Source organism: Molossus molossus, unplaced genomic scaffold (assembly GCF_014108415.1).
Source record: "Molossus molossus isolate mMolMol1 unplaced genomic scaffold, mMolMol1.p scaffold_m16_p_7, whole genome shotgun sequence".
NCBI lineage: Eukaryota > Metazoa > Chordata > Mammalia > Chiroptera > Molossidae > Molossus > Molossus molossus.
In genome coordinates, this window is record NW_023425401.1 from 41,016,882 (window position 1) to 41,029,349 (window position 12,468).

The 12,468-nt window shown below is 36.5% G+C and overlaps 1 protein-coding gene across 3 annotated transcripts in view; it reads left to right on the forward strand.

The window, feature by feature from the left end:
* Positions 1–12,468, forward strand: part of GRM3 (glutamate metabotropic receptor 3) — a 235,883-nt gene that overhangs the window by 195,953 nt on the left and 27,462 nt on the right. The gene's annotated exons all lie outside the window — the stretch shown is intronic.

Genomic DNA, 12,468 nt, shown 5'->3' on the forward strand with positions numbered 1-12,468 from the left:
TACCATATGGAAAATGTGGAAATTTAAGCAACAAAATTATACACATATGTATAATTTTATAAAAAGTAATATTAATTTTGCGATAGAACCCTAACATATTTCTTAAACATAACAACAAACTGTATGTTATATATATTATATAATATAGTATGGGAGTATATATTACATAATATTTAATATAGTAATACAATATTGATATATAATATATGTAATTTATTAGTATAATATAAAACATTTAAAATATTTAATATACTATACAATAAATAATATATAAATATAATATACTCTATAATTAATATATATTGTATAACTAATATATGTTATATGATATATAATATATATCACCCTGGTGGGTTTGACTCAGCGGTAAGAGCATCAGCCTGTGGACCTGAGAGTCCTGGGTTTGGTTTCTGCTAAGGGCACAAACCTCGGTTGCAGTTTGTCCCTGGCCCTGGTTGGGGTCATGTGGGTGGCAACCACTCGATGTGTCTCTCTCACATCGATATTTCTCTCTCTCTCTCTCTTTCTCCCTCTCTCCCGCTCTGTCTGAAGATAAATACAAAAATGTCCTCGGGTGAGGATAAATATATGTGTGTGTGTGTGTGTGTGTGTGTGTGTGTAACTATGTATAATTATTATTCTTAAAGGATATGTTAAGGTTTTGTGACCAAGTTAATTTTATCTACCTTATTAACACAATTGGAAGAAGAGTGGAAATACGACTCAGATAAGCTAAAATGATTACTGAGGTTGATCAATTTCCAGGAATATTTTCTAAGAAGCAACAAAATAACCAGATTTATGATACCCTTAACACCATAATTTTTAGAGTAATTCAAATTAGAAACTCTGGCACAAATTGAGGGGGAAAATCTAAAGCTATTACTTTTAATTTTGTCACCTTAATTATTTCCAGGGGAAAAGAAACTCTTCAGGAGATGGGGTTTGGACATTTTTAACAATGTGTAGATATATTTGACAATCTGACAAGGTCTCTTAAAATCTTGTGGTGTAATAAATCAGCCCCTCTCTGTGAAGACTGAATACCATGCCGTGCTACCATGGCTTAGGAAAATCATGACAAGCTAACAATAGACCTGCATGCTGGGAAAAGAAGTAATTTATTTTCTCTGTATTCTCTATACATGATACTACACAGAGTCAAATGGATGTCCATCATGCATAAGGCAAGAGAAAAGAAATTAATTTGCTTCACTCGTAGAATTTTAGTTACTGCATGCTAAGCTACTGTGCTTATCTCTGCTGAGTTTATCTTTGAGGCTGAATAACATTCCTGTTGTACTGCTTTTCATATAAAATAGTGTATTTGCTTAAACATGGAAAGCTCATTTTATTAAGTATTCTTGTTACTGCGATTATGTTCTTCAGAACATTAACTCTACTACCATTTTTCAAACACATTTTTGAATAGTTTGCACTGTTGGCTTACTAGAACTTCTCTAAAAGGAGTTTTCTCAGTTATTTTCACTTTCTGTGCATATCACAGCTTACTCTTCTGTGGCATTTAGTTCTGTAGCACAGCAGGTGACATGATTTAAGGGCAGAACAATGGGAAACACAGGCCTTCTTTTCTTGTAAGAGATATGTACTTCTATCCAGCTTACTTTTGACAAAGTCTTTTTTTTTCTGCTTTTAAAAAAATGTATGCTCTACTACTTGACATCGTCACATTTAAAAACATGAGGACAGATTAAATTTCTCCTCAGAATTTAGCATTTCTTTTCACAAAATTGAAAACCATTGGTAAGTGTTGCAAAGTCACACTGTTCTTGGGTGCTTATGTTTGTGCTGGAGACATCACATTAAATAGGAGAAAATTCCCACAGAGACCCCACTTAATGCTCCTACAAAGACTTATTCTGACTGTGAGTGTGCTCTAAAAGCGTATACAGTTGGGCCTCCATTTCCATGAGTTTCACATCTTGATTTAACCAATGTCGGATTCAAAATATTCAGGAAAAAAAAGAAATCTTAGTAAGTTCCAAAAACCAGAAGTTAAAATGGCCATGTAGCACGCACTACACTCAATCCACATGAATGAAGTAATGTACAGGTGTACCTTGTTGTAGCCTATATGCAAATATAGGCTAGATGCAAATATCACGCCATTTTACATAAGGGACCCGAGCATGTGCGGATGTGGGTATCCTCGGGGGTCCTGGAACTAATCCCCGGCAGATACTGAGGAGCGACTCTGTGACCTGATGCCAACTCCTTCCACACACAAGAAATTGCTTCTTTCCTAGAATGTGATTGAAAGCAAAGAGACATCCAGCTGATTGACTGACTTTTCAAAAGTGAATAAAAGGAAAGCCATGGAGATCTGTATGAAATGGGGCCTGTGGTAGAGATGGGAGTAAAGTGGAAATAGTGGGTAAGGCTGTTGATGAATGTGAAAAAGTGACGGTTTTGAAGGAGAATATGGAAGGGAGCATGTAAGCTGGAAATAACTCTAGGGAGAAAAAAAGACTAGGTGATAGTAACCTCAATATGATAACACCATAAAGAATCAATCTTGGCATAGGTGTTTTCCATTTATAAAGAGGTTTGTGATTATCAAAATATTTCTAGAAATCTAAATATTTATTACCCTGGACCAGGGTTTCTCAATCTTGGCACTAGTGACACTTTGGACTAGATGATTGTTGTGTGGGTGTGTCCTGTGCATTGTAGAATAGTTAGCAGCACCCCAGGCCTCTACCCACTAGATGCCATGACAACCCCACCCTGAGTAATGACAACCAAAACTGTCTGTGCACATTGCCTAATGTTTTCTGGGGGCAGAATCACCCCTGGCTGGAACCACTGGTTTTTAACCTGGGCTGCATAATAATATAGGAGAACAAAAGCCCATTTCCTAAGATTGATGTTTGAGCCCTGGCCAGTTTGGCTCTGCGGTTAGAGCGTTGGCCTGTGGTTCAGAGAGACCCGGGTTCAGTTCCCGCTGAGGGCACATACCTCGGGTGCAGTTTGTCCCTGGCCCTGGTTGGTTGTGCAGATGGCAGCCACTCGATGTGTCCCTTTCACGTCGATGTTCTCTCTCTCTCTGTTCCTCTCTCTCCCTCCCACTCTACCTGAACAATAAATGGAAAAATGTCCTCAGGTGAGGATAAAAATAATAATAATAATAATAATAAGTTAAGATTGATGTTTGATTGGTCTTTGATATGGCTGTTACTGGCATGAGTTTTACATTCCCAAGATGATGCTATTCAGTCTGCTAAGTATCATAATCACTTTAGCAAACAATTAGGGAATGCCTACTATGTGCCCAGCATTTCCTTAGATGATGAGAGAACAAAGATAATGAGATATTGTCCTTGGCTTAGAGAGACTTAGGATCTAGTGAATAGATGGACACACAGTGGATAATTTTCTATATTATAGTCAATGCCCTTAAAGTTTGACGTGCAGGACACTGTGTCAGCACAGAGGAACAGCTAGTAGCCTAATGGCACAATGTTTGGATAGCACATTTCCACCTGAATGGCTAAAATTCAAAGACAGCAACATAAAAGTAAAAAAGCCACTGAAATCACATGTATAACAGTTTTGCTACTGTGTACATATGCACACATACATATACTTGAACACACGCACACACAACAGAAATGCATCTGTGATAGGAATGGTCGTAGCAGCAGGTAGGAGATGTCTCAGTGCCTCACCCAAATCTCCTTATCTCTCACTATACTCATGCATGCCAATGACTCTGCTAGGGAGCTTTCTCTGGCTACAGGAGCATGTTCTGCCTATACCTAGAGCAGGCCAAAAATGCCATGACATTACCACCCCTGAAGCAGCCATCATCCAATGACAAATAAGAATTGTCTCATCCAAGTCAGTGAGTAAGCTGGGGTAGTTTTGAAAGATTTTTAAAAATTGACTTTGGAGAGCTAGAAACACGGGATCGGCTGCATCCTGCACGCTCCCTACTGGAGACTGAGCCCACAACCCGGGCATGTGCCCTGATGGAATCAAACCAGTGATCTCCTGGTGCATGGGATAATCCTCAACCAACTGAGCCACACGGGCCGGGCCCAGGCAGGGGTATTATTATGTTCCAATTCCCACTCTATGCCATCTCCCAAAATACCCTGGTGAGAATCAGACCCACATGTGCTCATTGATGCACTCTATATTGGATTCTGTCTCCTGTCTATATTTTACTTCTCCACTCCCCTATAAACTCCTAAATCAACTTCTTAAACTCAAATCTATGTCTCTGGGTTTGCTTCTGGGATAACCCAGCTAAAGATACAGCATTATTAATAAAGGCTAGAGACTTAAAAAAGAAAAAGATATGTCCACAACAGAAACAAAAAATTATGGCTCATCCATATAATAAAATACTATGCATCAATAAAAATGAACCAAACATAGCTTCTCATCACTACTGAAATGACTCTCACCAAACTAATTTTGAGTAACATATGTCAAAACAAAAATAAAACATACTTTATGATTACATTAATATTAAGTTTAATATTAGGCAAAACTTGTTGGTACTAAAGGTACGATGGTGGTTATCTTTGGAAGGAAGGGTAAATAGGGACAGGAAGAGAGAACTGGTAATGTTCCATTTCTCAACATCCATACTGTTACCATGGATATGTTCACTTGGTAATAATTCACTTATTTCTACCCTTTTTTGAGTATGTATTTCAATAAAAAGTTTTTAAAAATTAAAACATTCATCATAGAAAATGTAAGCAAAGCAGCCGATTATGTAACAGGGAGGGCAGGAGTTCGGGAAGAGATGGTTGAAAAAGATGTGGTAGTAGCATTAGCTCGCATTAAGGAGGGTCCCTAACCAGGGATTTAGTAGCCACCATGAGACTTCTAGCTGAAATAAATAAAATGAGCAAAGGAGGGCCCGAGCCTTACCCCTGAATCAGGAGGATCGGAATCTCACTGCACTGCTATGTTGTCGGTGCCTTGCCTCCTCATTCATCACTCTAAGAGCAAATTGTTCCTTTCTGAGCTGCCTTGAGTGCTGAAGTTTTCAGCAATAATATGTAGAATTTACATAGGAAAACAAATAAAATGTATAATAAAGTGTTAGAAGCATTAGCCATGCTAACTTTTCAGAACTAAAGAGAGTTCTTTCCAAAAGTCATAACACTGTTTTAAAAAGCCAAACTCTTCCAGTAGCTTTTCCCATACACTCACTTTCACTGTGCACCTTTGCACTTACCAAACATTTTTCACAGGTGAGACCGAGCATCTAAGTGGTCCTTTGCCCCAGCAGCTACACTCTGTTGATAAATAACAGTGAAAATGCATCAGCAACGTTGCTCCTAATCAGTAGATAAATTAATTACTGATAGCCAAGGGGTCATTCTTATTCTTTCCTATCTCCCTGCTGTGTGATGCTTATAAAATATTTTGTTTGCTCTAGTCAAAGGATTTTCATGTCTTTACCTCTTGACCTGTAAAAGGTCTTTTAAGGGAAATGTCATTTTCTGTCTTTTCATCTCTGTCTTTATTCCAATTCATCAAATTAGTTCACAGAAAGCTCTGTGAGGGCCTGGTTGTAAAAATGTTGTGAAATTGGAGCCATGTTGCTGTCAGTGGCATTTGCAGTCTTTGTCAGTATTTATGAATGTGAACCCAGGCAGCAGCAGTTATGTTCCCATTGCTGAAAGCCTGTTAAGAGTCTCATTATTGTCTTGCCTTAATTGGACTTCTAAGAAGAAAAAATTAAAGAGCCCATTTAATTTTCTCTTATCATTGACCTGTGATATTTGTGAGGCATAGACTTGCCTCATCTCTACCAAGTGGGCCCTAGGAGGACTGGACATCTTCATATTAAACTTCTCAAATAAATCCATTGGAAACTGGGGTCAGAATTAACTGGATAATGAGCTAAACTAAGAAGTCAACTCCTGACTTGAGGCCACATCAGGCTCCTTCAGGAAAGTAGGGGCCTGATTTTTAGGAACTAGTGTAGCAAGGGGCTTGAAATTAGATTTTGGAGAAAGTTGTAAGTCTTTTTGGAAACAAAATTCCACCACCTCTCCAGTTCTTTCTTCTCCCTTCAGTTAGGGGTTTTCATGCTGTTGCAACAAGAGGTGCAGTGATTTGTTTTTCCATCTCAAATGATGCTTGCTCTCTTGATGAGATTCAACTGAGAAATGGCAAACTCCCCAAAGTTTCCTCGGTCTAGAGGCCTATTTAGCTGATCTCCAGAGAACCATGGTGATAGTTCACTGGGCTGGAACTATTTCCCAGGTGAGCCATTTGACATAGAGGTAATTCTGAGTGTATTGGGAAGGTGACAGGATCAGTCCCTTAGGCCTTCAAGCTTCTCTGTCACTTGAAGTCACTCCAGCAGCACCTGAGAAAGAGCTTGGTTTTCTTTCTTGCCTCCTCACTAGCCAGGTCAGTCATATTTGAACTAACCATTCAAAAACAGGATTATTCTCACATGTGAAATATTTGACAGACATGGTTTACCTTTTCTTCTAGGTTCTCCTTTCACTGTTTCTCATTCTAGTATTGACACAGGGCACATCTGCTGACAATGGATCCTTGTTTAGAATTTATAATACACTTATTTGAAGTATTACTTTAATGTGTTTTATATATTTCAATGATTTAGACACTAGATTGTTATCTAAATTAACAAAACAAATTTAGTTAAAGGTAAACATATTATAAAACAAAATTCTACTGAAAGTACTATTTGTTCATCATCCACTTATAAAGCACTTATTATAGTAATTGCAGCAGTTTTATTTTCATAATTTGCAAGGTGTACTATATTACACCTTGCTTTTTTATAGATAACAATGTGACTTTTAGATTTTTTTATAGCTCCATGATATGAGGCATATAGAGTGCTTCTTCATTTTCATGGCTGTATGAATTTTATTTATTATTGATCATTTCCAATTTTTTCTATTATCAACAATTCTGCAATAAACAACATAGAAAAGAAACATCATTTCACACATATGCAAATATATGTTTAGGATACATTCCACAAACTGAAGTTGTGAAGTCAAAAGTTACATGCATTTATAATTTTAAAATTTTTTGTCAAGTTGGCCTCCATTGGAAGCATACCACCTTAATTATCCACCAGCAGTGTGAGAGAGGTCTTACTTCATTAGAGCCTCATTAACACAATACACGTACAAATACACAATAGTTTTACTTTGTGTATGAGTTTTCCATTGACTTTGTAAAAATCATCACAAACTTAGTCACTTAAATCAACATAAATTTACTATCTAACACTTCTGGTGGTTATATCCAAGTGGATTCAAAATTCATCACACTGGGTGCCATATGCAAACTTCTAGCATGTATTGGGACTATTTATGGATTTCTCCTTCAACTCCATTGGCTTGTCCATGTGTTCATGAGTCAGTATCTTCTAGTTCTAATGACTGAGGCTTTGTGATATGTATTAATATCTGGTCGTGCTCCTGCTCCCTCATTGTTCTTCCTTTTCCTGGCTAATGCTACTGATATATTTTGCCATATGAACTTTGGGATCAACTTGTTCAGTTTTTTTAAAAGTTGGTATTTTTATTGAAATTTATTATTTATATAGTATTATTATTATTATTTAAATTAACTAGGAGAGGATAAAATCCTATCCAAGACATGGTATGTCTCTTCATTTACTCTAGCATTCTATTTTCTACCATCAGTGTTCATATAGGTCTTTTATATATTTTGTTAAATTTATCCTGAGTTTTTATTGTCTTTGATGCCATTTGAGTGAAGCATTTTCTTTCTGATTGTGTTTTATATATATAAACTATTTTCCCAATATATCTTAGTAAATCTCTTAGTAATTCATTATATCAACAGAAGTCATTGATTATAACTAGATCCCAACCCCCAAATGTGATAGGAAAAATAAATCTTGCACTTTAGTCTCCTAGAATGACAAGATTAACTAATACATTTTATTTGTATTTAGCATAGTATATCCTCAGATTTAAAATTTTAAATATTTTAATATGCAATAAGTCACACAAAGAAGATGCTTTCAAATGATTTATAAAGCACAACAATAAGGATACTCTAATACACTGCTGGTGAGAATGCACACTCGTGCAGCCACTATGGAAAACAATATGGTGTTACTCAAAAAATTAAAAATTGAACTGCCATTTGACCCAGTGATCCCACTTCTAGGAATATACCCTAAGAAGCCTGAAACACCAATCAGAAAGAATATATGTACCCCCATGTTCATAGCAGCACTATTTACAATAGTTAAGATCTGGAAACAGTCCTAGTGTCCGTCAGCAGACGAATGGATAAAAAAGCAGTGGTACATATACACAATGAATTACTATGCAGCTGTAAGAAAGAAAGATCTTTTATCCTTTGAGATGACATGGTGGGACCTGGAAAGTGCCATCCTAAGTGAAACAAGCCAAACAGAGAAAGACAAGTATCATATGATCTCACTTATTTGTGGAATATAATGAACATAACAGTCTGAAGAATGTGGTAGTCCCAGAGACATGGAAGTGGGGTACAGACTGACAATCCCCAGGAGAGGGAGTGGTGGGGGAGAGATTATCTACAGAACTGATATGCATGTATGCATGAACAATAGACATGGACAACAAAGCTGGGGACAGGGTGGGGAGGGAGAGGAAGGGGGGAATTGGTGGGGGAAGAAGGAGAAACATCTGTAACAAAAATAAATTAATTAATTTTAAAAAAGAGCACAACAATAAAATAATCATCCATGAAAACCACTCCATCCAACCAAGATACAGAATAAAATAAACTGGTACCTACCACCTCTGAGCTCTCCCCTAAGCCATCCCTCTGCATGTCTCATCTGCAATATCCTGAATTTTGTCATCATCAATCTTTTTTTTAAAGTATACCACTTCTGTATGTATCCCCAAATGGCATGTTTAATTTTGTTCATCTGAGAACTTTATAAAAGTAGAACCATATAGTCTTATGACACAATAGAGTTTCTAAAATATATTCATCTTCTTTCCTATAACTTTTGTTAGTTTAATTTCACCACAGTATAAACTCTGAATAACCCACAAAATGATTTTTGAATGCTGTTAGAAATTGGAGTTGTTTCGCCCCTTATAAACTGTACTAATAGCATTTGTCTGTATTTTTGTTACATATGTGCAAGAATTTATCTAGGGTCTATGTGTAAGAGTGTGATTTCTGGGTCATATACATGTAAACATTTAACTTTAATACCAAATTGTATGCTCCAAACTGCTGTGTATGAGTTCCCTTGGCTCTATTCCAGGAGTGTTCAAAATTTTTATGGGATGCATTATATAGTAAATATTTTAGGGCCATACAATCTCTAGTGAAACTACTCAACTCTACTGTTGTAGTGGGAAAGTAGCCATAGATACTATGTTAACAAGTGAATAAGGCTATGTTCCAATAAAACTTTATTTGCAAAATAGGCAACAGGCAGAATTTAACCCATGCACCATAGCTTTTCAGCTCTGTCTCTGTATTAGTGTTGGTACTTTATATTTTTATACTTTTTAATAGCAAATATTTAATAGCCATTTTTAACACACACACACAGAGAAACAGAAAAAGAGAGATAAAGCAAATATGACAATATATTAGCAAATAGTTAATTCTAGGTGAGTCCAATGTTGTCATGTCCATTATACTTCTCTTTCATTATTTCTGTATATTTGAAATTTTTCAAAATAAAAAGGGAGGCAGGAAATAACTGATGAAAAGTCTGACTAGACGCTGCCCTTCTATTTTAAAATAGCCTCCTGATAAATAGTGGCAATGTTATGTAAAAGCTAAAGTCCTTATTTAGGATCTTAAAAACTTTTATTAATGCTCAACATTTTCAAACAATTAAGAAAATAATGGGAATTATAACATTATTACTATATTTTTAAGAGTAGGAATCAATATCAGAATTCTTTTGCTATATCAAACTGTTTATTCTGTGCTTAGAAAAATTGCATTAAAAATTTAGAGACTCCTTTTATATGTTACAAATAAACAAAATGTTGAATATTTTAACACATTTTATATCAAGTGTAATAACCTCAGATGTATTATTACCTTTGTAATTCTTTTTTTTTTTTTTTTTTTATCCTCACCCAAGGATATTTTTCCATTTTTTGTACAGATAGAGTGGGAGGGAGGGAGAGGAAGGGAGAGAGAGAGAGAAACATCGACGTGAAGGGACACATCGAGTGGCTGCCACCCACACGACCAACCAGGGCCGGGGACAAACTGCAACCGAAGTACGTGCCCTTAGCGGGAACCGAACCTGGGTCTCTCTGGACCGCAGGCCGACGCTCTAACCGCTGAGCCAAACTGGCCAGGGCTACCTTTGTAATTCTTAACTAGGCAACCAGTCACCCCTAATATTCAGTTGATAATATTAAATGACTTCCAGAAAAGATTTGTAAAGGAAATGTTTTACTTCTGTAGTGTTTGTTATTAATTAGCTCACATCCAACAATCTTATCAGTAACCCCCACCAGCTCAGACCACACAAAGAATCCATTTTCTTACCTGTTAAATATATTACTTTTAAGAAACTTTACATTCAAGAACAGCTGTGAAAATAGTGAAATATTTAAATTAAAATATAAAACATAATTCTTTTAAAACAATTTTTCTGAAAATCTAATAACATCAACTGAACACTGGGGGAGATTGATTGTAAAATAATTAGTAACACATCTGAAATTCTTATACTCAATGTGAAGTGTGTTAAAATATTCCACATTTTACTTATTTGTAACATGCAAGGAGTTTGTAAAGTTTTTAATAAAAGTTTCTAAGCATAGACTAAACAAATTAATTTTATGTGACATAAAATTCTGCTATTGATTTTTACTCCTGAAAATATAGTAATAATATTTTAACTCTTATGTTCACTTGTCCTAACAAATATTAAACCATAGTGGAAAGCTATGGTAATTGCAAAAAGATCGTCCTGCCATGGAAATAGTTCAGGAGAAACAGCATAAAACATAGAGAGTTGAATATCATGCAATTTAATATTTGGCAAGTGTTATAAATCAGTGGAAAATTATCAATTTATTTAGTAATTTATATTTCTTTACAATTTTCATTTATATTGTAATTTACAAATTAAGGAACAGAGTTGGAAAGGTTAATTTGCCTAAGGACTTATGACTATTAAAAGACATAGATGAGAATCACACATAGTTTATCTAAATCAAAACCCATGCACTCAGCCACCACATCATTCGGTCTCTCGATGAACTTGAGCATAGACACACACAGACATATGTGGTTGGTTTGGCAAATGTGGCAGAAAACTAGATGAAGTTTAGCAAGGCAAATGGCGGGTGAGATAACAAGACCACTAAGAGAAAAAATCATGATAGGTGAAGAATAAATTAAGCATATCAGACTACATTTACTAACAGACTTTATATGTGGAATGAAATGTTGCTATAAACGACCCAGCCCAGCCTTCTAGGGGCCTAGGCAGGAAAGTGCTGTTTGGTAAAATGTGAACTTTTATTTCACTGAGGACTCAAGGGATGCTTTTCCTCTATAAAATGACTGGATCCAAGAACAATAAGATGTTTTCCACTAGGTAAAACATGTGCCCCAGAAATGGTAGAACAGAGCTCAGGGAGGAGGCAGCAGGAACAGCAAATACCTGCAGTGTAAGAAATTGCAGTGTACTCCAAATTCCACTTTCTCACGTCACAGTATGGTTGTAGTTGGGCAAGTTAGCTAAACCACATTCACATGGCCCTCTGGAAGTTGGGGGCGGGGGGGTGAGGCTGTAACTAATTTCTAATCATTAATATTCCACTTTCAAGTTTACACTTTTTTTTTTGTTGTTGTTACGTGCCCCTAGTGGAAACCAAACCCAGGACTCTCAGGTCCACAGGCCAACGCTCCAACCGCTAAGCCAAACCGGCCAGGGCCAGGTTTACACTTTTAAGAAATAGGTATAACATCTTCAAATTCTACTTCTTCCATTGGATAGACACTGATGAAGATGAGGCTCTAGAAATTGGTACAGCTTCCACAGATAAGGAACTTGGGTTCCTGAATCCCCATGTGGAGGAGGGACACCCACTGACAAAGACCTTAGATTGTTGATTCAGGGAGAACCAAAATTCCATTGTGTTTGAGCCATCAGACGATTCTGTGTCTGTTTATCAATACAGGCAAGGCTACTCTAATACAAGTTATCTATGCATCATACAGATATAAGCAACATTCTTCTACGACTGAGGAAATAATAAAGTTTGGCAGTTGAAAGAGTATGTACACAGTAGTTCAGAGTGGCTGACATAAAACTTGGTGATCAGAGTGGCAGCAGATATTGGCAAGAGACATGATGAGCAGCAGCTAGAAGAGAAGAAACAGATGTTTAGAGAGCTGCTGCTCAGGAACTCCCAGAAAGCTTTGAGAAAGGGACAAGTCTGAGAACAGATTATTTCACTGAGGGCT